Source organism: Lissotriton helveticus, chromosome 7 (genome assembly GCF_964261635.1).
Source record: "Lissotriton helveticus chromosome 7, aLisHel1.1, whole genome shotgun sequence".
Taxonomy (NCBI): domain Eukaryota; kingdom Metazoa; phylum Chordata; class Amphibia; order Caudata; family Salamandridae; genus Lissotriton; species Lissotriton helveticus.
Genome location: NC_136068.1, coordinates 1,964,176,589 through 1,964,203,236, shown reverse-complemented (window position 1 = coordinate 1,964,203,236; position 26,648 = coordinate 1,964,176,589). Strand labels below are relative to the sequence as shown.

At 50.2% G+C, this 26,648-nt stretch overlaps 1 protein-coding gene across 1 annotated transcript in view; it reads left to right on the top strand.

Annotated features, from left to right (window-relative positions):
* LOC144770986 (putative cation-transporting ATPase 13A4) overlaps positions 1-26,648 on the top strand; it is a 722,230-nt gene that overhangs the window by 252,598 nt on the left and 442,984 nt on the right. The window lies entirely within an intron of this gene.

The following is a 26,648-nucleotide window of genomic DNA, read 5'->3' as shown; positions in this document are numbered from 1 at the left end:
CCCTCTCCCACCTAGCCCTCCCTGCATTGTAAATATGTGTGTACCTGCCCAGCAGCATACGATAAAGATCCGATATTAATTTGCGGTCAGATTTTCTCGAGAGCAGCCAGTACTCATAATCACTGAGTGGGCGGTCAGCCTTAGTTTTAATGGTGGGATGGAGTGCCCAGTGTCGCACCTGGAAGTATCAGAGACGTTCCTCCTCCGGCAAATCGAATTCCCGACGGAAGGCGTCGAAGGGAATGGCTCCTTCCTTTGCGTATATGTGGGATAACACTTTACACCCTGCTGGGCCCCATTTCGCGAATGCCGTCACGTCCATACCGGGGCTAAAGTCCGGGTTGGACAGTAGCGGCGTCAGAGGAGATGGGAAGGATGTCAGCTCGTGTGGTACGCTCACCTGGTCCCATACCTCCATAGGCGTTCTCGTGATGAAGGAGGCATAGAGGTTCGGGGGTCTGTGCCGCCGCCGCAGGAAGGGGACCTCCTGCAGAGTGCGACCCGCCACAGCCTGGTCTTGGAAGAGCCAGTGCTTCTCTGACTCCCATTTGCTCCATTCTACAAGTGTTCTTAGCTGCGCTGCCTGGTAGTATAGTAACAGATCCGGGAGGCCCAGTCCCCCATGCTCCGGGGGCAACATCGCCAGGCGTAGTTTCATGCGTGGGCGTCTTCCACTCCATATGAATTGGGCCAGTTCAGCTTGGGTCTGACGAATCCATCCCTCCGGGGGCCTCATAGGGATGGCTCTAAACATGTACAAGACCTGCGGTAGAATCGTCATTTTGATCGCCGCCACTTTGCCAAGCTAGGACAACGGGAGGTGTCGCCATCTGTTCAGTTCCGACCGAATCGTTTGCCTGAGTTTCGCATAGTTAAGGCGGACCGTATCATGCAGAGTGGGAGCTAACTGTATACCCAAATAGGGGACCGCCTCGAGTGCCCACGGGAAGGGGAAAAGGCCCTGCAAGTGTTCCCTCGTGGATGCTTCCAGGGAGAGGTCGAGTGCCACGGATTTTCTGAGATTAACTTTAAAACCGGCCACTGCTGCGAAGCCCTCCAAAATCGCCACGCAGGCTGGAAGGGATTCACGGGGGGAGGATAGTGACAGCAGGACATCGTCCGCATATAAGCTTATAGTGTGCCGGAAGGCCCCCATCTTGATGCCCTGGATCCCCGGGGCGAACCTCACCGCTTGAGCCAGGGGCTCCATATAGAGGGCAAATAACAAGGGGGAGAGTGGACACCCCTGCCTCGTGCCACGCTCAATGGGAATGCGGGGCGATGAGCATCCATTGACCCGAACTGTTGCCGAGGGCCTGGAATAGCAGTTCAGGACCCAGGTGCGGAAACGGTCGCCCAGTCCGGCCCTCATCAGGACCCATTCTAAATACGGCCAGTGGACACGATCGAAGGCCTTCTCTGCGTCGATGGATAAAAGCATATATTCCCCATCCGTGCGCATGGCTTTCTCTATGAGGTGTAACGCCCTTTTAGTGTTGTTAATGGTTTGACGTTCCGAAATAAACCCCGTTTGATCTGGGTCGATAAGACTTGGCATCAGTGGGCCGAGTCTCGCAGCCAGAATGCTTGTGTACAGTTTCAAATCTATATTGAGAAGCGAGATGGGTCGGTACGCTTCACATCTCGAGTGATCTTTCCCTGGTTTAGGGATCACGGAAATGGTGGCGTCTAGCAGGTCCCCCGTGATCGCCCCGGGCTCTGAGAAATAGTTAAACAGAGTGGTAAGCAGCGGCACCACCTGCGCACAGAATTTTTTATAAAAGAGGGCTGTGAAGCCGTCCGGCCCTGGAGCTTTCCCCAACTTGAGCCTGGAGATGGCCGATATGACCTCTTCGGGTCTGATGTCGCCATCCAGGGCTGCTGACTGATTTGTAGCGAGGGTTGGGAGCTGGGCCGCGTCAAGAAAGACCTCCCCTGTCGTCTGATCCAGCGTCGCACTGTGTAAGGCGAGGCGTAGAAATCGCTGAAAGCTGCCGCGATTTCCCCATCCTCCGTAGCCAGGGTCCCTCCGGGTGTCCTGATTTATTTCACCATTTGACACTGCCGTTTCTCTCTAAGCGCCCGTCCCAATAGACGCCCGCATCTATCCCCCCCGGTGTAGTACATATGCCGCACCCTTAACGCCGCGAACTCTGCCCTGTCCTGATTCAAGGCACTCAGTTGCTTTCGGACCAGCGTCAGCTGCCTCCAGATCCTCGGGGCGCAAGTCCTCTGGTGCATGCCCTCCAGTTCCCTGACTTTCTGCGTTAACTCGTCTCTCTTCTCTGCCCGTGCCCGGTTCTCCGCCGCGGAGAGGGCGATAAATTCCCCCCGTAGGACTGCTTTTAATGCTGCCCAATGAGTTGCCGGGGTGGTGTCAGCAGTGTTGTTATGTAGTAAGTAGTCGCGGATTGCGCTTATTATTTTTTCCGGGACTTCCTTGCGGTGCAGCAGTGTATCTCTAAGGCGCCAACACCGGGAAAGGCTGCAGGGGTGGGAAAAGGAAAGTCGCCAACAAGGGAGCATGGTCAGAAAGGGACGCTACTCCTATCTCTACAGCGGATGTCAGTGCCTGGAGTGAGGTAGAGGCTAAGAAATAATCTAGCCTGGCGTATGTGCGATGCGCGCTCGAGAAGTATGAGTAGTCCCTGGTGCCGGGGTGGAAGCTACGCCAGAGGTCCACCATACCCAGCTCCCGTAAGCTTGCCAGCCCCTCCCTGGACAGAGACCCAGCCTGCGTAGTGCGCTGCGCTGACCTATCTAAAGTGGTATCGAACACCAGGTTAAGATCACCTCCCATGAGTATATGCCTGTCCTCAGATGTCGCCAGTAAGCCAAGCGCGTTTTGAAGGAATTTTTCTTGACCCTCGTTGCGGGCATAAACCGAGCAAACCGTGAAGTCTGACCCTCCCAGGGAGAAGTGGCAGGATAAGAGCCTCATACACAACACGAGAGGTACCAGAAGTCTATACGCGGGAGCCTATGAAGTACTCACTCTGTGAAGAGACAAAACCAACAGGTCAATGTACAGATTATCCACGATTGAAATATGATAACAGGAGAAGAGAAGAGAAAAACCTAGAGGGAGAGAAGAGCCCCAGAGGTCCTTGAAAAAATTCCCATCAGCCCGCTCAATAGCGGAATGTCGTCATCTGGGTAGAATGGTTGACAAAGGCAATGTCCATGATGCCCTTCCTTAGGAAGCACCCAAGGCTAGCACAGCTTAGGACCATTGCGTTGACCCTCAACCAACAGAGACACGGACTGAAAAGGATTAGATTGCAGTGCTCAAAAGGATGTGTGAAAAGGAAAAGAAACAAGGTTCATAATCCAAGTGTTGTTAAAAATACCTACCTTGATGTCATAAAAAACTTTATTGGGTCTGACCATCAAGGTGGTATGGTTAAAAGCAGAGTGCAAATAGCATGCAAGAAATTGCTATTAATCATGAGTCTTAAATGGTCGACATGTTTCAGCCTTCAAAAGGCTTTCTTCAGGACCTACGATGTACTACTGCAATGAAGAAAAAACGTGAGTAAACTTACTGGGTGAAAGCCTCAATAAGTGAATCTGTCCTCCAAAAGTAAGGAGTCAGAAGTCTTCTCCTGTATATGAAACAATCAGAACACAAAGCGACAAACATGATTCTTATTGTCAGCAAGAGGAAAATCTAGGTGTGAAGTACATTCTAGACTCCTACATAAATCAACTTACCCAAATTGCAGGGAGGAAAGACCTCACCTCACCTGGCACTTGCTCACAGTGAAGGAGGCCACGCACTAAGCAGAAAAAGAAGAAAATACAAAAGCATACGTATCATTAAATAAGTTTTGAGAAGATCAACACCCCCAATGGTATTAATAGGGAGTCCTTGAATCATGATAACAACGCTGACACAAGGGCCTCTAAAGGGTTAGGCATGCCCTACACGAGGCTGCACACCAAGTTTAAAATGGCACACCAAACCCAGAGGGCCAGAAGACTAAGCAGGACTGAATAAGGGCTCCACGAGTAGTTCCTATTCAAATATTAACAAAAAGGACATATCCTTACACTTGTGGTGTCTTGTATATCTGTAAATGCTCAGAGGGAGATCGCCCGTCGGCCAGTAATAGCGCCTGATACCCACCAAGTATTACAAAGATCTACCCAGCAAGTATTGCAGAAAAGGGGGCAGCATCCACGACAGGCCCCAAGTGCTCACCTCTCCGTCGTTACCTCGCTCAAAACTGTGAGTCGAGGGGGAGGTGAGGACATCAGGTACACCGCACGGCAAAGTAGTGAGGCTGCGGACCTGCAAGGGAACGAAGCCGTCTCCTTTGGCGTCCAATCAGATGCGAAGGAGCCAAGACGGACTTCATTTCATATGCGTTAAGCCCCGGGTGGCTGCTCACTAGCGAACAAGCCCCGCTATTGGTCCGTTTTGGGCCAATCCAGACAGCGCGCAAAAATGTTGAGTGTCTAGTTAGAAGCTGTACCGCGATTGGAACAATGTAGACCAATGGAGTTAGATACACACGCTAACATCACATCCTGTTAGATGGTATAGGCCAACACGAGTACAAAGAGCCAAAAGACAAAGACCACTTTATTCAAAGGTGGAACAGATCGAGGGACCATGAAAAATTCATGCAAGACTGATACCCACGGTGGGTATCAGTCTTGCATGAATTTTTCATGGTGTGTATCTTCTCACGCTTTTCCTAACGTTGTTTCATGCCTCCATTGAAGGGCGAGCCCACACTATCATGGGGCATTGAGGGTGGGCATTGGATTATATGAAACTGCCCTTGCAATAACGACACTTGGACTGTGTGTGAGCCTGTTTTAGTCTGCACAGTATTAGAACATATGGCCCTCTGGGATTGGTCTATATCTATCCAATGCCTTGACTCTATAGACGGGGTATCCTATCAGCAGCCAACTTTCAGCGAGGGTCAGAGAACTGAGCGCTGTAAGTGTTTCGCTTTAGTCCAGTATGATCAGTCTATTCTTTGGGACATTTAGTTCTATTTGTCCCTGTAGAGAAACATTATGTATCCGCCTTTTGCATGGCGTTTTGCCGCGTTCGCGATGATCGGATGCGGTCTGTGTATATCTCAACCAACACAGACAAGCAAAACTCCATTGGTCTACATTGTTCCAATCGCGGTACAGCTTCTAACTAGACACTCAACATTTTTGCGCGCTGTCTGGATTGGCCCAAAACGGACCAATAGCGGGGCTTGTTCGCTAGTGAGCAGCCACCCGGGGCTTAACGCATATGAAATGAAGTCCGTCTTGGCTCCTTCGCATCTGATTGGACGCCAAAGGAGACGGCTTCGTTCCCTTGCAGGTCCGCAGCCTCACTACTTTGCCGTGCGGTGTACCTGATGTCCTCACCTCCCCCTCGACTCACAGTTTTGAGCGAGGTAACGACGGAGAGGTGAGCACTTGGGGCCTGTCGTGGATGCTGCCCCCTTTTCTGCAATACTTGCTGGGTAGATCTTTGTAATACTTGGTGGGTATCAGGCGCTATTACTGGCCGACGGGCGATCTCCCTCTGAGCATTTACAGATATACAAGACACCACAAGTGTAAGGATATGTCCTTTTTGTTAATATTTGAATAGGAACTACTCGTGGAGCCCTTATTCAGTCCTGCTTAGTCTTCTGGCCCTCTGGGTTTGGTGTGCCATTTTAAACTTGGTGTGCAGCCTCGTGTAGGGCATGCCTAACCCTTTAGAGGCCCTTGTGTCAGCGTTGTTATCATGATTCAAGGACTCCCTATTAATACCATTGGGGGTGTTGATCTTCTCAAAACTTATTTAATGATACGTATGCTTTTGTATTTTCTTCTTTTTCTGCTTAGTGCGTGGCCTCCTTCACTGTGAGCAAGTGCCAGGTGAGGTGAGGTCTTTCCTCCCTGCAATTTGGGTGAGTTGATTTATGTAGGAGTCTAGAATGTACTTCACACCTAGATTTTCCTCTTGCTGACAATAAGAATCATGTTTGTCGCTTTGTGTTCTTGATTGTTTCATATACAGGAGAAGACTTCTGACTCCTTACTTTTGGAGGACAGATTCACTTATTGAGGCTTTCACCCAGTAAGTTTACTCACGTTTTTTCTTCATTGCAGTAGTACATCGTAGGTCCTGAAGAAAGCCTTTTGAAGGCTGAAACATGTCGACCATTTAAGACTCATGATTAATAGCAATTTCTTGCATGCTATTTGCACTCTGCTTTTAACCATACCACCTTGATGGTCAGACCCAATAAAGTTTTTTATGACATCAAGGTAGGTATTTTTAACAACACTTGGATTATGAACCTTGTTTCTTTTCCTTTTCACACATCCTTTTGAGCACTGCAATCTAATCCTTTTCAGTCCGTGTCTCTGTTGGTTGAGGGTCAACGCAATGGTCCTAAGCTGTGCTAGCCTTGGGTGCTTCCTAAGGAAGGGCATCATGGACATTGCCTTTGTCAACCATTCTACCCAGATGACGACATTCCGCTATTGAGCGGGCTGATGGGAATTTTTTCAAGGACCTCTGGGGCTCTTCTCTCCCTCTAGGTTTTTCTCTTCTCTTCTCCTGTTATCATATTTCAATCGTGGATAATCTGCACATTGACCTGTTGGTTTTGTCTCTTCACAGAGTGAGTACTTCATAGGCTCCCGCGTATAGACTTCTGGTACCTCTCGTGTTGTGTATGACTTAGTTGGGGGACAAGGTACCGTTAAGTCTTTAAACACTTCTCCCCTTAGGCCCTCCCCTACCCAGTCTGGTTTGTTGTAGGATAAGAGCCTCCCCTTTATCTCTACTCCCTTGCGCAGAACATGCCCTCGAAACTTCCTAGCTACCAGTATGGCAACCCCAGCTTTCTTGTGTGGTGCGGATGAGAAAAACTGGTGTGGAAAGTGGTGTGTTCGCATCCTCATACAATCCTTCTGTAGTAGGTGCGTCTCTTGGAGGAGACAGATGTCCGCCTGTGCGTGTTCGAGGCATGATAGTACCGCCTTCCTCTTGATGGGGTTATTGAGACCCCGAACATTCAGCGAGAGGATGCGCACTTCAGTGGGAGCCATAGGTCATTCTCTTCATCACCCTCCCTGAGCTCCCCTGTCGGCCGTCAGAGCACACAACCCTATTCCAACCGGGCCACCACCACATTTGGAGCCGTGTCATGCCACGTCTCGTCGCCGGAGTCCTAGCACCTTCAACCGCCTGTCTCTTCAGCACCCCCTGGATCTGGAACCCCTCCCTCGCCATCACACAACTATGTACAACCCCAACCCTACTCTCATGGAAACCCCAGCACTCCCTCCAACCCCCTACCCATCCCTCCCCCAAAACAGAGAACCATAAGGCAAAATGCCAGAAAGATACATTACTGTCCATCATCCCTCACAGATGAATGGAAAAGACAGGAGGAATGTGTCTGGGTCCGTCGATTCCCCTCCTGCCGCCGACCGCCGATGCAGTCGATGCCCATCCGTAGGGCTCCGGGCTCCCGAGGCCCGTTCATCAGCCGTCATCCGTCGCTGCTAACTCCAGCGCCGCTGTTTCCACCGCCGCTCTCTGACCCTCTTGGATCTCTGCTGGAGGCGGGCGACGCGGCCTGCGCCGCCTCTTTTGCTGCCGCTATCGACCAGTGGGGCTGGTCTCAGGGCCTTTCCCGGGGTGGGAGCCTTCCTCAGATTCGGGTTCTTCTATGCCCAGTACTTGGCACGCGTCCTTGAGCGAACGCAGCTGGTGCACCTTATTGTCCCATTTAAACACCAGGCGGAATGTGTGCCCCCAGCTGTACGTGATGCCAAGGCGCCTCAGTTCGGTGGTGACGGGTCTAAAGGACCTGCGTTTCTCCAGGGTGATGGCCGCCAGATCCTGGAAGAGCGTCGGCGAGTGATCGCCATAAGTGATGGAACCCAACTGCCGTGCTTTACTGAGGATCTCCTCCTTGGTGCGATAGTCCTGGACGCACACTAAAATGTCCGCTGGCAGGGCGTGGGAAGCTCTGGGCGGCCCGGTCCGGTGCGCTCTATCCAGATGAATAGCTGAGTCTGCCGGTCTGCCCAAGATATGGTTGAAGAGGCCTTGTGTAAACTGGAAGAGGTCCGTGGTGTCCGGGGATTGTTTCACTCCTCGGATCCGGATTTTATGCCGTCGGGACCGGTTCTCCAGGTCTTCAACATGGGCTTGCAAGTCCACCTGTTGGTCGTGGATGCGGATAATTTCTTGCTGGAGCGCTTCCATCTCGACATCTCGGCCATCACCCTTCGTCTCGAAGTTTGCCACTCTCTCTCCTATAGCGTCAGTGTCCCGACGCAGTTCTCGGAGTTCCCCTTTCAGCTCTGTTTTAAGGAGTTGGATATCCTCCCGCAGGCCACCAAACAGAGACTCCAGAAAGGACCTAGTGACAGGTTCATCCGTGCCCTGGGTGTTCATGCCCTTCGCGCCCTCCGCCATCTTGGTCGGAGGTGTCTGTTGTCCAGGGGGGTGCAGGTCAGTTTTCTTTCCCATTGTGGTAGAGGCGAGTAGGTCTTTAATGGTCCTGTCTTTACGCACTCTGTTAGTGGCCATGCCTTTCAGGCCTGTCGACGGGCAGAGTCGGCCGGACAAGCCGTGACCGTGTGTTCCTCAAAATGGCGGCCTGCAGTCCGCTGAGTCTATGGGGCCACTAGATATCCAGCCACGGCCAAGGTCAGGGAAGGCTCCAGTCGTACCGCCTCCCACCAGGAGGACACCTCCCGACACCACCTCTTCACTGCTGCTATCTACTGCGCCCAGGGGGGTGCCACGTGCTATCCCACCGCTCCTCGCTTCTGTCGGCCTCCTTCACGAGGGAGCCCTGTCGTGCTTCAGGGTCGTGTGTGGGTGTCTACCCCCTACCCCGCACGTGTCCCGGCGTCCGTGTCAGGGTCGTGGGGATGCACCACAAGTCAATGTAGCCGGAGAACAAAAGGCAGGGTTACGTTAGTGCATCCAGTCTGGCCGTGTTTGCGCGCTTCCCCAAAATCGCGGCTCCAAGCCTACCGGTCCTAGGAGAACACGAGGCCGCCGACCGCGGCTGGTGTCAAGGGCAACTTCTGATGCGTCCCATTTAGCAGGGACTATCAGTGCTGTCTCAGAACGCCCCGCACTGATCCCACTGTACAGCCGTTATCTGCTGCTCTCTGGGGGGGGGTCGCGTGAGAACCACCGCTCCTCACCTCCGTTCGCTTCCCTGTCGCGTGCACCTCAGTCCCTCTCTCTGGTGTCGGCCACCGTCTGCTGTGGTTGCCGCGCTGCAGCCCTCACCGTTCCGTCGTCCCTGGGGAACAAGGGCAGCAGGTCCGCAGAAGCCTCCGCCTGTATCTGCGGGAGGCCTCGCGCGTAGTCGCGCGGGCCGGACCTGTGCCTCTGCTACAGCCGCTTGGGATGTAGCTCCGCCCACCTCGGCCTCTCTTTCGCTGTTCCACACTCCACAGGCCTCTGAGGGCCGCGTCAAGTTGGCTCGGACTCGGAGGGTCCCGGGCACGGACGCTTCGCTTTTACCGTCCCGTCAGGTCACTGTCACATCGGCGCCGGAGTCGGGCGCTCCGGGAACTCCTCCGCGCCCGGAGGGATGCTGTAGAAAGCTGAAATAAGGCGGCCAGCGGCGGGAGCTCGGCGAGGCACGTCTGCTCACACCGCCATCTTGGCCACGCCCCCTTTTGGCGGTTTTAGAGATGTGTTTATACATGTCCAGTTTGGGGTCGAGAGTGATTCCTAGGGATTTTGCGGAGTCCGTTGGCTTTAGAGAGACATTGAGGGCATTAAGGCTTTGAGCCATTCCACTATTTGTGGGTTTTCTTCTTTGTTCGAGATTAGGAGTACTTTGTTTTTTCTTCATTCAGTTTGAGGTGGTTGGCTGCAAGCCAATGTTGGACCTCCATGAGTGTAGCATTAAGTCTGTGAACGTCTGCGATCGAAGTTGTTTCCAAATTGAGTTGTGTGTTATCCGCGTAAAGGTGGAAGGGGATGTTGGAGTTCCTTAGGAGTGAGGTGAGGGGTTCCATGTAGATGTTGAAGAGTTGTGGAGAGACTGCTGACCCTTGAGGAACTCCTCTGCTGATTCAAAGCTGATGATCTCTATTTTTTGAGTGCGGTTGTTAAGAAAAGAGGAGAACCATTTTACGACTGTCTTTTCGATGCCCACTCTCTCTCGGAGGGCATTAAGTAGGAGTGTATGATCCACTGTGTCGAACGCAGCCGAGAGGTCAAGGAGGATGAGAAGGCTACATTGGTTGGAGTCGAGTGACATATGCAGATCATCTAGGACATTTAGGATTGCAGTTTCAGTGCTGCAGCCCTTCCTGAACCCTGACTGGTGTGGGTCCAGTAGATTAGAGTTCTCAAGATGTTGGGTTAATTGTGAAAGCACGCATCTTTCAAGAATTTTGCTAGGAACGGAAGGTTCGAGACCGGTCTGAAGTTGTTCATGTCCATGAGATCAAGGCCAGGTTTTTTCAGAAGTGGTGTGACTTGACCAAGTTTAAGGCAGTCGGGGATGAAGCCCTCGATCAAGGAGCTGTTGATGATCTTGGCCCAGATAGGGGCTGGAGTGAGCTTCAAATCCTTTGTCAGTCTCGAGGGAAGTTGATCGAGGGAATGAGATGAGGGTTTAGCGGCGGCGATAAGATTGCTTATCATTTCTTCCTTAACCGGCTGGAAGGATGACCAGTGGAAAGGCGGGGTTACTTGGGGGTTGTTGTTGGGTGCAGGACTCGTGCTGAATGAGCGATCAATTTTGGCGATTTTTTCATTGAAAAAGCTAGCAAAGTTTTCGCACTGGGTCTTGGATGCTACTTAGGGCCACATGTAGGTGGCCATTTACCGACCGGTAACGGCCGATTTTGGCCGTTACCGACCGGTAAATGGGTATTTGGGATGTAGGGGGCCAATTTTACCGATTCGGTAAATTTACCGAATCGGTAAAATACAGACTCAGTATTTTTACCGATTCGGTAACTTCGAGATGTAGGTGGGACTCTTCTGAGTCCCAAAGGCCTTTCAGATTCGGTATTTTACCACCCAATCCAATTGGGTAGTAAAATACCGAATCCAGGTGTGCATGCACATGTGTGCATGCACACCTATGCCATGTGACAGACAGACATGCCCTTAGGGCATGTCTGTGTGCCACATGGCACACATGCCTGTATTTGGGGTGCTAGAGGGTGTCAAAGTGACACCCCCTGCACCCTTGCTTGAATCGGTATTTACAGAATCGGTAAATACTGATTCGGTAATGCCTATTGATTCCTATGGACTTCAATGCCCATAGGAATCAATGGGCATTACCGATTCGGTAATTCAATTACGGAATTTACCTAAATCTTCCTCCTTCTATTTTACCGATTCATAAATACCGAATCTGTAAAATTCGGTATTTATGGGTCGGTAAAATAGATTTACCTACATCTGGCCGTAAGTTGGCTGCCTTAGGGATGGAAGTTTGGTTCCTAATGATGTTGAAGAGTTCTTTGGGGCGGTTTTTGGCATTGTCTAGGGCGGAGCAGAAGAAGGATGACTTTTTGCTCTTGATCTGTGTATAATAGTTCTTGCGTGCTGTCTTGAGTTGGTCTCGATGGAGGGCGGTGGGGTTAGTCCTCCAGGTTCTTTCCAGGGATCTTAGGTGTCTTCTTTCCTCATTAATGTCAGTAGAGAACCAAGACCTAGAGGGGATGCTTCTGGGTTTTTTTAGTTTCAGAGGTGCCAGCTGATCTAGGTTGGAATGGTAGAGCGAGGTGAGTTCCGAGGTTGAGAGGGACTCCGTCGTGTTCGGGAGGAGTGTGCTGAAACCCTCTTCTAGCTTGTCTTGGGGGATTCTGGAAGTGTTCCTGACCCACTTAGGGGGGCTTGGGTGGGTGGGAGGGATAGGGCTGGCTGAATGATATGAAAGAGAATGATGTGGTGGTCTGACCAGTCCACCAGGATGATGTGATCATTCGAGATTGCATTTTTGTTTGCAATGATGGCATCCAGGGTCGCTCCTCTGTAGTGTGTTTCCTCTGAACAGCGTTGAATCAAATCGTTGTCTTGCAGAAGGGTGTTGAGAGATTGAATCAGCGGGTTATTGGATTTGTTCCATCTTAGGTTGAGGTCACCCAGAATTAAACTGTCATCGCTGTTAAGTGCTGATTGGGTGATGAGATCCGCCAGCTGAGCTCTAAATTCGTTGGAATTGCCTGGGGGATGGTATAGGAGATGGCATTGACGGGAACTATGACAGTGAGATGTGATGTTGACCGACAGGCATTCAAAGGAACTGTATAGGCAGGAGGGAGCTTCGGTGATGGAGAGGTCATTTTTGTGGATAATTGCTTTGGCCCCACCTTTGTGTAAGGGCCTGTCTTTGCGGATAATTGAGAAACCGGGTGGCACCAGCATGTCCAGAATGGGGCGGGATAGGGTGTTTAGCCACGTTTCCGTGATGAAGGCTACATCCAGGTCATGAGAGAGGATGGCTTCAGCTATTTCCATTGCATATTTGACTGCGGACCGGCTGTTGATAAGCATACAGTTCATGGGGGGTCTTCTTTCGCTTTTAAATTGTCAGGCTTGGCTCTGGGTTTGGAGGAAAGAAAGAGTGGAGGTCTAGTGGCTCTACGGAGGGGGAGGTCTCTACCCACTCCGGTGATGACTTGTATCGAAGAGGTGAGAGTCGAGTTCGTGAGTGGGGCCTGGGCTGACTGGTTCGGGGGGAGTTCGTACGAGGCGACGAGTGCGCTCACTTCCTGGGGGGAGAGGGAGGTTATAATTCTTCTGGGATTTACTGTTCAAGGTTCCGTCAGGCCTTTAGTGTGAGGAGGCAGGGAACCTGGGTGTGGATGAGCCCCTATGGTGGTGAGATAGACATTCCTAGGGGGTGGAGGAGGGATGTGGAGTGGTGGAGAGGGAGGGGGGCAACTGGAGATTTCCTAGGGCAGATAGGGTTTCCTTCAGGCCAAGGATCAGGGTCGCGATCTGCGTTTCAATAAGGTCGAGGCGATGCGACAGCTCGGGTGAGGGGGAGAGGAGAGGAGGATCTCGGGGGGGAAGGATCTCTAAGGGGGAGGCTGAGAGCTAATGGTGCTTCGGGAACTAGGGAACTAGGGAATAGGGGGGTGGGGGTCCTTTGGGGATGAGTGGGGGCTGAATACTGGAAGTTTGGGAGTGATGGGAGGAGGACGGGGGTAGGGAGAAAGGGGGAGCTGGGGTGGGTGAGGACGTGTGATTGGCAGAGTGGAAGAGCAAGGAAGGGTGGGGACACTGGGGTGGATCTCTAAGGGCGGAGGATTGGTAGTTAGGGGTGCTTTGGGAGCTGGGGAGAGGGGAGTTGGAGGTCCTTTGGGGATTAGAGGGTGACTGAATAGTGGGAGGTTGGGAGTGAAGGGTGGAGGGCGGGGGTTGTGAAATAGGGGGAGATAGGGCTGATGGTGTCATCTGATTGGCGGAGTGACTAAGTAGAGTAGTGAGGGGATGTTGGGGTGGCGGGGACATGCTCTGAGGACTGGGAGTTTGTAAGGAGCTAATAGGTGGGGAGGGGGTGGTTTTGTGAGGGTAATGGATAGTAGCCATCTTAAGTGTGGGGAAAAGAGAGTCGAAGAACTCTAGGTTCTCGTCTTTTGCCTGAATTAGAATGGTGCCATTCTCATAGATGGTGATGGAGATGTCTCCGGTCAGAGACTGTTGGGTCAGGGGGGCAATAGTTAGTTTGCGGTTATGTTTGGTGAAGGTGGTTTTGAAGACGGGGAGGGATGAGTTAAAGATGGTTACCCAAACGTCAGGTCTGTTGGTGTGGAAAATGAAGTCCATTTTCCTCTGTCCTCTAGTTGTGCAGTGGTAGGTGTCAACAACTAGCGTTTTGGGGTGTAGCCTAATTATATTCTGTTTGAAGAGTTTTTTTGCTTTGAAGGACAGGCTGCGTGGGAATGTTATAGCGAAGGTGTTCTGCCCTTGAGGAGATAGGTGGTTAGAGGAGGGGCAGAGATGCGTGTCCAATTGTGCGGCCGGGGGCATCTTAGCTGGGCTGAGGGGGAGGCGAGACCTCCGTGGCAGGAAAGGGGGGTGAGTAGGACGGAGGGGTGCAGGGTTGATGGAATCGGTGTAGAGGTAGCGGGTATGCTCTGGGGAAATAGTGTATGGGGAAGGTGGCGTGGGGTGTGGTCGGTCTTCACGAGGGGGGTAGGGGAGAGCTGTCCAGTGAAATAGGGGGTTACCGCCGGGGTCCTGGGGACATTTGGAGTCCGATGAAGTCAGCTCTGGCAAGAACGGTGGTCAGCATGTCCCGGGGCGAGCTGTAGCATCGGAAGTCGGGCGTGGCGGTGAGTTAGGTGAGTGAGTGGTCTGCTGCGAGTACTGGTGGGAGGCGCTGTCGATAAGGGCCTCTGAAGTCCCTAGGCTGTGAGAAATTGATACGCTGATGTTAATGCATTTGTCAGACCGGTTTCCCTGCCCAATTAGCTCATCGGAGTGATCTTAGCTCGCCAGAGTTACAGTCTTGGAAGCAAGAGGTCTAAGGGTCTTGAAATGGGCAGAGCAGGTCCGAGAGCCCTGTTCAAATACTTAGGTCGAGTCAGGTCAAGAGTGGGCTTAGAACGGGCGGATCAGGTCCAGTTTCTCTGATTCAGTGATGCCCCGGGTGGCGGCCATATTAAGGTCAGGCAACCCTGATTGAGAGCGAGTGTCAGGTACTAGCGTGGAGGGCGGTGGGAGGCGCCCCTGTGGGATGATGTTGGGGTCCACTAGCTGCGGCAGCGGTCTCGTGTAGCGGGGGCCTTTTTTTCCCGCTTTGGGCTCACCTGTAGCTTTAGTGGGACTTGCAGTTGTGAGCGGTTGGCCATCTTAGGGCCAGGCAGCCCGGTTGGTGATGATCGTCAGGACCGGTGCGAGGTCTGCCTCCTGATGCGAGGTCGGCCGCCTTTCGATGATGTCAATTGGCGGTGATTGTGTGAGGAGAAGGCGTCCCTTTGTAGCCACTGCCTACGAGCACTTCCGCTCGCGGCTTGGGACCGCTCCCGGGTGTCCCGGTTTAACCGCCTATGGATGACTCTCCGCTGCTTATCCCCCAGGTGGGGGGGGGGCGATCACTGCTTGCACGACCTGGTCGGTGCTATTGACATCGCTTCCAACTTTTCTCTCCCTCTGGCCACACTCACTTTGGACGCCACCATGGCATTTGATAGGGTTAATTGGCCCTATCTGGCCGCGGTAATGAGAAGGTTCAACTTTGGGGCCAACTTCCGTCAAGTCATTGATCTCCTATATATGGCCCCTAGGGCTAGACTGTTGGTTAATGGCACCCTGACACAGCCCTTTAAAATCACGAGAGGTACTAGGCAGGGGTGCCCGCTTTCTCCCCTCCTAATTAACTTGTATATTGAGCCTTTTGTGCAAATCTTGAGAGAAGAGCACAACATCCCCTCTTTTGAGTTTGGAGGATGGGTAAAGCGGATAGGCATCTATGCAGACGACATTCTTATTTACACAACCGATCCTGTTCAATCTTTTCCCATAGTTGTTAAAAGGGCGGAGGAATTTGGGCGGATTTCGGGGTACCAAATTAACGCAGGGAAAACCGAGATAATGACTTGGAACATTGCTAACACACAGCTTGCACTGACCCCCTCTATGCGCTATCTGGGAATACGGATCACTCAGGAGGTCGGCAATATTGCACAGACTAATTTAGACCTGGTCTTTAAAGAATGTCGGAAGCTTTTAAAATCTTGGACCTTTCTCCCACTGACTATACTAGGGAGAACAAGCTTAGTAAAAATGTCCATCCTTCCCAAATTCACGTTCATTTTTAATACCATCCCACTTGCCTTTGACTCTAAACAACTGGAAAAATGTCAGCGGGAAATCAATTCTTTTGTCTGGAACTACAAGGCAACCAGGTTGGCCTGGAAGAAATTGAGAAGGAGGAGGGAAAAGGGAGGGCTTGCACTGCCAGACCTACAATACTACGCATGGGCGTTCCAATTGTCACATTCCAGGATGTTGTTAAAAACTCCATCAAGCTCATCCAATGGGAAAATGTTTAAGGCCATGTTAATTGGGGCGGATTTGCCAATTGATGGATTCCTATTTAAGTTCGGGGACCAGAAGTTTTTTAAAAAGGTGAGATTAAAGATTTCACAATCACTGGCAAGAGCCTGGGTACAGATAAAAACAAGAATAGGTTGGCCTACTTTTCAAATTTTGCCCCTATTTGGGACTCCCCTGGGCTCCCTCCATGTTTTAAGGATAGTCTTGCAGTCCCTGTGAAGGATGAAGGGATTGTAAGATGGGGTGAGCTGTTAGCAGGAGGGTCAATGTTAAGATGGGAGGAGCTTTATGACAGGGTAGGTCCGGCTTTATCCAGATTCAAATATATACAACTTGTTAGCTGGTCCCGGGATATGATCAGGAAAAGGGTCCAATTGGGGAAGATCAGTAATTTGGAACAACAGCTGGTAGAGAGGCAACCAGGGGGTAAAGAGGTAGCCATTTGGTATTGGACCATTTTGGAGGAGGTGGACGCGGAGTTCACTCTCCCCGAAGAGCAATGGGGAGGTGACATGGGCCTTTAATGCGAGGACTTATGGGGCCCGATTCACAGAACTAACTTAAGACAAAATCCTAAACTTACTACTTTTGGTATTCACAGAAGTTAGGATTTTGTCTTAAGACAGACTTAAGACAGACTTAAGACAGACTTAAGTTAGGATTTTGTCTTAAGTCTGTCTTAAGTCTGTTTTAAGACAAACTTAAGACAAAATCCTAACTTCTGTGAATACCAAAAGTAGTAAGTTTAGGATTTTGTCTTAAGTTAGTTCTGTGAATCGGGCCCATGGACAAGATCTTTCACTCTCTTGTATAAAACTGTCAAACCAGCTTGATTGAGGCGAAAACACCTGTTCACGCTACATCGAGCCTACCTCTCCCCTCTACGGCTATCCAAATTTCTGCCAGGAAAATGCTGTAATAAGTGTTACCTTCCCGAAGCCTCTGATGTTCACATGTTTATGGAATGTCCCCTCATTAGTTCTTTTTGGGAAGAAGTTAAGGCTTCATTGGACTCGATCCTTAATACATCTTTATCTTTTACGATGCCGTTAATAATTTTTGGATTGGACGAGAGCGCCTCCGGGCCGGCAAAGTCCTTCCTGTTTTATGCAATTCTCCTTGCGAGACCACAGATTTGCAAATTCTGGGTTGACACCAAAGCACCATCACATGCAGGCTGGCTAATGTCAATATATGATACATCAAAGGTAGATAACGGCAGTAAACGTAATCTATCTTTTTGGAATTTGCTGGTTCAGTGGAGCTAGGATCTCCGTTTTTTTTATTTTCCCCCAGTTCCGATGATTATGCCTAAAATACTCCATGGACCTTTGGTGGTCCCGCCCGATAGCATATTTGGTCCGACAGGCTGAAATATGCCTTGATGGAGTATGCGTGGGTCTACACTCCACCCTATCCCTCATCCCTCCAGGTACTCCTGGTTTTCATCTCCCGCCACTTTGGTACCTGTGTCCGGGTGTGGGAGAGGATTACGATCTTTCTCTTTGGCTAAGGACACCTAAGGTGGTTGGCGTTTTTCTTTGGTACGAGGGTCAGGCAAATGAGGATTTTACACAAAGGATTTAAAAAAAAATAAAAATAAAGAAGAGGTGAATTTTCTGGTCCTTCCTGAATTGCAAGAGAATGAAGGCAGTTGGAGACGGCCTGTCCTTTGTTTTCTATTTTTTTCAGTTTAGCATTTTATTAGGTTTGGCCTATAACAGCTTTATTTGTATTTCCAGCCTTTTGTTTTCCAAACAAATATCATACAGAAAATACACACATATTTAGGGTCTACAAAGCAACATTCTTTCACCAGTGATCAGTTGAGATGTCATTCAAATTATACTCCCTCTCACCCTAGCAAACGACCAGCCCACTCTCGACATTGGACAATTTCAGTTTGAGCAACTAAATTGTTACCTTTCACATGTGAAAATACACCTAAAAAATAGTCCCCTAAAAATAGAAATAGTTACATACTTGATCTTCCCAATCACCGATAGTCCTGATGCATAGCAGGGTTGCATCAACTATTTTCATAACTCTCAAGAGTTTTTTGTAAATCACAATACTTATTCCTTACCATAAACCAGCTTTGGATTTGTATTCATCCTACTGCAAATGAGCACAGGTCATCAGAGTAGCTGGATCCTATGTGCAGATCTGCATATTGAAGTCACCCCCCCCCCCACAGCATTGTAATTCACATGAACACCCCTCACACCCAGGGAAGCTTCAAGGCTTCACTAACACCATTTGCCCCTAGAGGGAGTGTTAACAACTAATGACCAACTGTAAGAAAGCATGCTTTTGTGCTGGTTTACCCCACTGTGGGCCAGATGTTGGTAATTCTAATTTACCGATTCATAAATACCGAATTTTACCGATTCGGTATTTAAGAATCGGTAAATTAGAAGGTGGGAGATGTAGGTATTTTTTAATTTGGAATTACCGAATTGGTAACAATCGGTATTTACCGATTCGGTAAATACCGAATCGGTATTTCCCATTGATTCCTATGGGCCTTGAAGCCCATAGGAATCAATGGGCAATACCGATTCGGTATTTACCGAATCGGTAAATACCGAATCCTGCAAGGGTGCAGGGGGTGTCACTTTGACACCCTCTAGCACCCCAAGTACAGGCATGTGTGACATGTGGCACACAGACATGCCCTAAGGGCATGTCTGTGTGCCACATGGCACAGGTGTGCATGCACAGATGTGCATGCGCACTTGAATTTGGTATTTTACCACACAATAGGATTGGGTGGTAAAATACCGACTCTTAAGGGCCTGTGGCACTCTTAGGAGTGTCACCTACATGTGGATTTACTGAATCGGTAAAAATACAGATTCGGTATTTTACAGAATTGGTAAATTTACCGAATCTGTAAATTTACCGATTCTGTAAAATAATGGCCCCTACATGTCGAATCATAAATACCGGTCGGTAACGGCCGAAATCGGCCATTACCGACCGGTATTTTGGCTCCTACATCTGGCCCTTAGTTTCCCATGTAGGACAATGTCTCCCGTTTTTTTACTTTGAGAGTGCACCGAGGTCTGCTGTCCAGACCTCAGTCCTCATCCTAGGATCCTCACCCTCCGCCTGGGATGACTCCTGGTGGCCCCCCGCCCTGGGCAGCGCACCCAAACCAACTGACCACGCACGCAACCTGGGCTTCATCCTGGACTCCTCCCTCTCCATGACCAGACAAGTCAACCCCGTCTCCTCGTCGTGCTTCCACAACCTGCGAATGCTACGCAAGATCTTCCGATGGATCCCCACCGAGACCAGGAAGACGGTTACCCAGGCCCTCGTCACCAGCCGTCTGGACTACGGCAACTCCCTCTACGCCGGAACCACCGCCAAACTCCAGAAGAGACTCCAGCGGATCCAGAACACCTCAGCACGACTCATCCTGGACATCCCCCGCCGCAGCCACATCTCCGGACACCTGAGAGACCTGCACTGGCTCCCGGTCAACAAGAGAATCACCTTCCGGCTCCTCACCCACGCACACAAAGCCTTACACAACCAAGGACCAGGATACCTCAACAGCCGCCTCAACTTCTACGCTCCCACGCGCCAGCTTCGATCGACCAGCCACGCCCTCGCCGCCGTCCCCCGCATCCGAAGAGCCACCACAGGAGGAAGGTCCTTCTCCTACCTGGCCGCCAAGACTTGGAACTCCCTTCCGACCCACCTCCGCCTGACCCAGGACCACCTCGCCTTCAGGAAGCAGCTCAAGACCTGGCTATTCGAGCAGTAGCGGATCCCCCCTCCCAGCGCCTTGAGACCCTCCGGGTGAGTAGTGCGCTATACAAATGCTCTGATTGATTGATTGATTGATTGATTGGCAGTGTTCTTTCCCTTTTAAAATGGCAGGCTTAATTGGATTTCCCCATTGGCACGTGCTAGCTTACTTCTAAGTCCCTAGTATATGGTGCCCAGTACCCAGGGCATGTAAGGTGAGCTGTTCGCATAAGAGCACCGGTTGTGCAACTCTGTGTGTGACAAAGTGAAAGCACGGCCTTCAGCTTCCATTGGAGACTGAACAAGCTGTGCAAACACTGCTCACACAACTTTGTCACTACCACTATTGTGAAAGTACATAAGTCCCATAACTATATATGTAAGTCTCCGCTAAGGCATGCCAGTTAGAAATTAAGGTTTCTGGTTGTCAAAGTATATACCCTGTCCAAGTAGGAGCCACAATTCTAGTCAGGTTAAACAGATACACAGCAAACATTAACCTGATCTCACTCTTTGGTAGCTTGGCACAGAGGAGACAGGCTTAACCTAAGCGGTAATGTGTAATGTATATGGGCAACACATTAATTACAGTAACACAGTGAAAACACAAAGAAAGACTCTATACTTGTTTAGAAAAATAAAGAGTATATTTATGAGTAAAAAAAAAAGACTAAAACAACAAAAATCCAACATGAAGAACTTGAGATTTGAATTTTGAAAGATTAAACAGCAATATAATCATTTAAAAAAATTCTTTATTGCGTGATTAATAAAAATAATTATAATCAAAACATTTTCACAATCGCATAAAATCTAAAACATAAAGCTCTCTATTAAAAAGTCAATAATTACTATAGCAAGATATTGCACATATTGCGAGTTAAAGTGCCAGCGTGCCATAGTTAGTAATTCCACAGTTCAAGCACAATAATAAAGTGCATCAATTAAATCTGTCCCAAGATAGTCTCAGTAATTACATTGCTAAAATATTAGCCTAATTGAATATACACTTTGTTCTACTAGGGATCAGACTGTGCAGAGGATCTCTTCAGTCAAACTGCAATATAGTGCTTAGAAGCAAATAGCACATAGGGGTTACTTGAGGTTGCGTTGGATGGGGGGAAAGGGGCTTACAGGAGTGCTGAAGTTGTGCCAATAGTGGTGCAGTGTTCGGGAGAGGAGACTGGTACTGGGATCCCAGTTAGCAGTGACCCAGTACACCTCAGTTAAAGTTGGATAGAACAACAGGCAAAAAGTGGGAGGGCACTACAAGAGAACCCAGTTTCCCACACACTGAATCTCTTCTGGGTGAGGGAAGCAATCACTGCATCTCTTCTGGGTGAAGGAAGCGATCACTGCATCTCTTCTGGAGAGGGAAGATATCACTGCATCTCTTCTGGAGAGGGAAGATATCACTGCATCTCTTCGAGGTGAGGGAAGCTATCACTGCATCTCTTTTGGATGAAGGAAGCGATCACTGCATCTCTTCTGGAGAGGGCAGATATCACTGCATCTCTTCTGGAGAGGGAAGATATCACTGCATCTCTTCTGGAGAGGGAAGATATCACTGCATCTCTTCTGGGTGAGTGAAGCTATCACTGCATCTCTTCTGGGTGAGTGGAGCTATCACTGCATCTCTTCTGGGTGAGTGAAGCTATCACTGCATCTCTTCTGGGTGAGGGAAGCCATCACTGCATCTCTTCTGGGTGAGGGAAGCCATCACTGCATCTCTTCTGGGTGAGTGGAGCTATCACTGCATCTCTTCTGGGTGAGTGGAGCTATCACTGCATCTCTTCTGGGTGAGGGAAGCCATCACTGCATCTCTTCTGGGTGAGTGAAGCTATCACTGCATCTCTTCTGGGTGAGTGGAGCTATCACTGCATCTCTTCTGGGTGAGTGAAGCTATCACTGCATCTCTTCTGGGTGAGGGAAGCCATCACTGCATCTCTTCTGGGTGAGTGAAGCTATCACTGCATCTCTTCTGGGTGAGGGAAGCCATCACTGCATCTCTTCTGGGTGATGGAAGCTATCACTGCATCTCTTCTGGGTGAGTGAAGCCATCACTGTATCTCTCCTTGGTGGGGAAGGGATTACTGCATCTCTTCTGGGTGAGGGAAGCTATCACTGCATCTCTTCTGGGTGAGGGAAGCCATCACTGCATCTCTTCTGGGTGAGTGAAGCTAACACTGCATCTCTTCTGGGTGAGGTAAGCTATCACTGCATCTCTTCTGGGTGAGGGAAGCCATCACTGCATCTCTTCTGGGTGAGTGGAGCTATCACTGCATCTCTTCTGGGTGAGTGGAGCTATCACTGCATCTCTTCTGGGTGAGGGAAGCCATCACTGCATCTCTTCTGGGTGAGTGAAGCTATCACTGCATCTCTTCTGGGTGAGTGGAGCTATCACTGCATCTCTTCTGGGTGAGTGAAGCTATCACTGCATCTCTTCTGGGTGAGGGAAGCCATCACTGCATCTCTTCTGGGTGAGCGAAGCTATCACTGCATCTCTTCTGGGTGAGGGAAGCCATCACTGCATCTCTTCTGGGTGATGGAAGCTATCACTGCATCTCTTCTGGGTGAGTGAAGCCATCACTGTATCTCTTCTTGGTGGGGAAGGGATTACTGCATCTCTTCTGGGTGAGGGAAGCTATCACTGCATCTCTTCTGGGTGAGGTAAGCTATCACTGCATCTCTTCTGGGTGAGTGAAGCCATCACTGCATCTCTTCTGGGTGAGGTAAGCTATCACTGCATCTCTTCTGGGTGAGTGAAGCCATCACTGCATCTCTTCTGGGTGAGTGAAGCCATCACTGTATCTCTTCTGGGTGATGGAAGCCATCACTGCATCTCTTCTGGGTGAGGGAAGCTATCACTGCATCTCTTCTGGGTGAGTGGAGCTATCACTGCATCTCTTCTGGGTGAGTGGAGCTATCACTGCATCTCTTCTGGGTGAGGGAAGCCATCACTGCATCTCTTCTGGGTGAGTGAAGCTATCACTGCATCTCTTCTGGGTGAGTGGAGCTATCACTGCATCTCTTCTGGGTGAGTGAAGCTATCACTGCATCTCTTCTGGGTGAGGGAAGCCATCACTGCATCTCTTCTGGGTGAGTGAAGCTATCACTGCATCTCTTCTGGGTGAGGGAAGCCATCACTGCATCTCTTCTGGGTGATGGAAGCTATCACTGCATCTCTTCTGGGTGAGTGAAGCCATCACTGTATCTCTTCTTGGTGGGGAAGGGATTACTGCATCTCTTCTGGGTGAGGGAAGCTATCACTGCATCTCTTCTGGGTGAGGGAAGCCATCACTGCATCTCTTCTGGGTGAGTGAAGCTAACACTGCATCTCTTCTGGGTGAGGTAAGCTATCACTGCATCTCTTCTGGGTGAGGGAAGCCATCACTGCATCTCTTCTGGAGAGGGAAGATATCACTGCATCTCTTCTGGGTGAGTGAAGCTATCACTGCATCTCTTCTGGGTGAGTGGAGCTATCACTGCATCTCTTCTGGGTGAGTGAAGCTATCACTGCATCTCTTCTGGAGAGGGAAGATATCACTGCATCTCTTCTGGGTGAGTGAAGCTATCACTGCATCTCTTCTGGGTGAGTGGAGCTATCACTGCATCTCTTCTGGGTGAGTGAAGCTATCACTGCATCTCTTCTGGGTGAGGGAAGCCATCACTGCATCTCTTCTGGGTGAGTGAAGCTATCACTGCATCTCTTCTGGGTGAGGGAAGCCATCACTGCATCTCTTCTGGGTGAGGGAAGCCATCACTGCATCTCTTCTGGGTGAGTGGAGCTATCACTGCATCTCTTCTGGGTGAGTGGAGCTATCACTGCATCTCTTCTGGGTGAGGGAAGCCATCACTGCATCTCTTCTGGGTGAGTGAAGCTATCACTGCATCTCTTCTGGGTGAGTGGAGCTATCACTGCATCTCTTCTGGGTGAGTGAAGCTATCACTGCATCTCTTCTGGGTGAGGGAAGCCATCACTGCATCTCTTCTGGGTGAGTGAAGCTATCACTGCATCTCTTCTGGGTGAGGGAAGCCATCACTGCATCTCTTCTGGGTGATGGAAGCTATCACTGCATCTCTTCTGGGTGAGTGAAGCCATCACTGTATCTCTCCTTGGTGGGGAAGGGATTACTGCATCTCTTCTGGGTGAGGGAAGCTATCACTGCATCTCTTCTGGGTGAGGGAAGCCATCACTGCATCTCTTCTGGGTGAGTGAAGCTAACACTGCATCTCTTCTGGGTGAGGTAAGCTATCACTGCATCTCTTCTGGGTGAGGGAAGCCATCACTGCATCTCTTCTGGGTGAGTGGAGCTATCACTGCATCTCTTCTGGGTGAGTGGAGCTATCACTGCATCTCTTCTGGGTGAGGGAAGCCATCACTGCATCTCTTCTGGGTGAGTGAAGCTATCACTGCATCTCTTCTGGGTGAGTGGAGCTATCACTGCATCTCTTCTGGGTGAGTGAAGCTATCACTGCATCTCTTCTGGGTGAGGGAAGCCATCACTGCATCTCTTCTGGGTGAGTGAAGCTATCACTGCATCTCTTCTGGGTGAGGGAAGCCATCACTGCATCTCTTCTGGGTGATGGAAGCTATCACTGCATCTCTTCTGGGTGAGTGAAGCCATCACTGTATCTCTTCTTGGTGGGGAAGGGATTACTGCATCTCTTCTGGGTGAGGGAAGCGATCACTGCATCTCTTCTGGGTGAGGTAAGCTATCACTGCATCTCTTCTGGGTGAGTGAAGCCATCACTGCATCTCTTCTGGGTGAGGTAAGCTATCACTGCATCTCTTCTGGGTGAGTGAAGCCATCACTGCATCTCTTCTGGGTGAGTGAAGCCATCACTGTATCTCTTCTGGGTGATGGAAGCCATCACTGCATCTCTTCTGGGTGAGGGAAGCTATCACTGCATCTCTTCTGGGTGAGTGGAGCTATCACTGCATCTCTTCTGGGTGAGTGGAGCTATCACTGCATCTCTTCTGGGTGAGGGAAGCCATCACTGCATCTCTTCTGGGTGAGTGAAGCTATCACTGCATCTCTTCTGGGTGAGTGGAGCTATCACTGCATCTCTTCTGGGTGAGTGAAGCTATCACTGCATCTCTTCTGGGTGAGGGAAGCCATCACTGCATCTCTTCTGGGTGAGTGAAGCTATCACTGCATCTCTTCTGGGTGAGGGAAGCCATCACTGCATCTCTTCTGGGTGATGGAAGCTATCACTGCATCTCTTCTGGGTGAGTGAAGCCATCACTGTATCTCTTCTTGGTGGGGAAGGGATTACTGCATCTCTTCTGGGTGAGGGAAGCTATCACTGCATCTCTTCTGGGTGAGGGAAGCCATCACTGCATCTCTTCTGGGTGAGTGAAGCTAACACTGCATCTCTTCTGGGTGAGGTAAGCTATCACTGCATCTCTTCTGGGTGAGGGAAGCCATCACTGCATCTCTTCTGGGTGAGTGGAGCTATCACTGCATCTCTTCTGGGTGAGTGGAGCTATCACTGGATCTCTTCTGGGTGAGGGAAGCCATCACTGCATCTCTTCTGGGTGAGTGAAGCTATCACTGCATCTCTTCTGGGTGAGTGGAGCTATCACTGCATCTCTTCTGGGTGAGTGAAGCTATCACTGCATCTCTTCTGGGTGAGGGAAGCCATCACTGCATCTCTTCTGGGTGAGTGAAGCTATCACTGCATCTCTTCTGGGTGAGGGAAGCCATCACTGCATCTCTTCTGGGTGATGGAAGCTATCACTGCATCTCTTCTGGGTGAGTGAAGCCATCACTGTATCTCTTCTTGGTGGGGAAGGGATTACTGCATCTCTTCTGGGTGAGGGAAGCTATCACTGCATCTCTTCTGGGTGAGTGAAGCCATCACTGCATCTCTTCTGGGTGAGGTAAGCTATCACTGCATCTCTTCTGGGTGAGTGAAGCCATCACTGCATCTCTTCTGGGTGAGTGAAGCCATCACTGTATCTCTTCTGGGTGATGGAAGCCATCACTGCATCTCTTCTGGGTGAGGGAAGCTATCACTGCATCTCTTCTGGGTGAGTGAAGCTATCACTGCATCTCTGCATCTCTGCTGGGTGCGAAAAGCTTGCATTGCTCACAGTACTGCACCTTTTCTTGGTGATGGAAGCTTGCACTCCTGTCTGCACTGCAACTGGCGAGGGAGCCTTGATTTGCCGCAGTCTGTACTGCATATGTTATGGGTTATTGGAACTTGCAGTTTTTTTTACCGCACCCACCCATCTGTAAGGAACCTGTCCATCCGTACTGTTCCTGTTCCATGTGATGGAAACCTGTACTGTTAGCTTTACTACAAATGTCTGTCTGTAGTGAACCTCTTCTGGGTATTTATCTGTACTGTACCTGTTCTAGTTGAGGGAAGCTTGCACTGCTGCTGGTGTCTGTACTGCATCTGTCCCTTGGTGAGGGAACTTGCACTGCTGATTTGACGGCACCTGTCTATCCGTAGTGTATCTGTTCCAGGTGAAGGAAGCTTGTACTGTTGGCTTTACTGCAACTGTCTGTCTGTCTGTCTGTACTGTACCTTTTGTGGCAGGGGCGTAGCTAGAGCTGTGGCGCCCGGGGCATCCCTCAGACGGGCCGCCCCTTGGGGGGGGGGGGGGGTGCAGGGGGAAAAGGACGGTGGGCACTTGAAAGATGTCCGAGAGACACGTAGTATTGCTGCTAATAGTTACCTCGATCTTAGATAAACATTCTGCTGCTTGTGACTTTATTCCAAGTGTTGTTGTGATCACAAAAAATACACCACGGTGCAAACACTATTTGAATGTGAATTTCCACCCGTGTTTCAGTTCTGCAGTAATCAATGGGGAATAAAGCGCTCAAATGTTCTT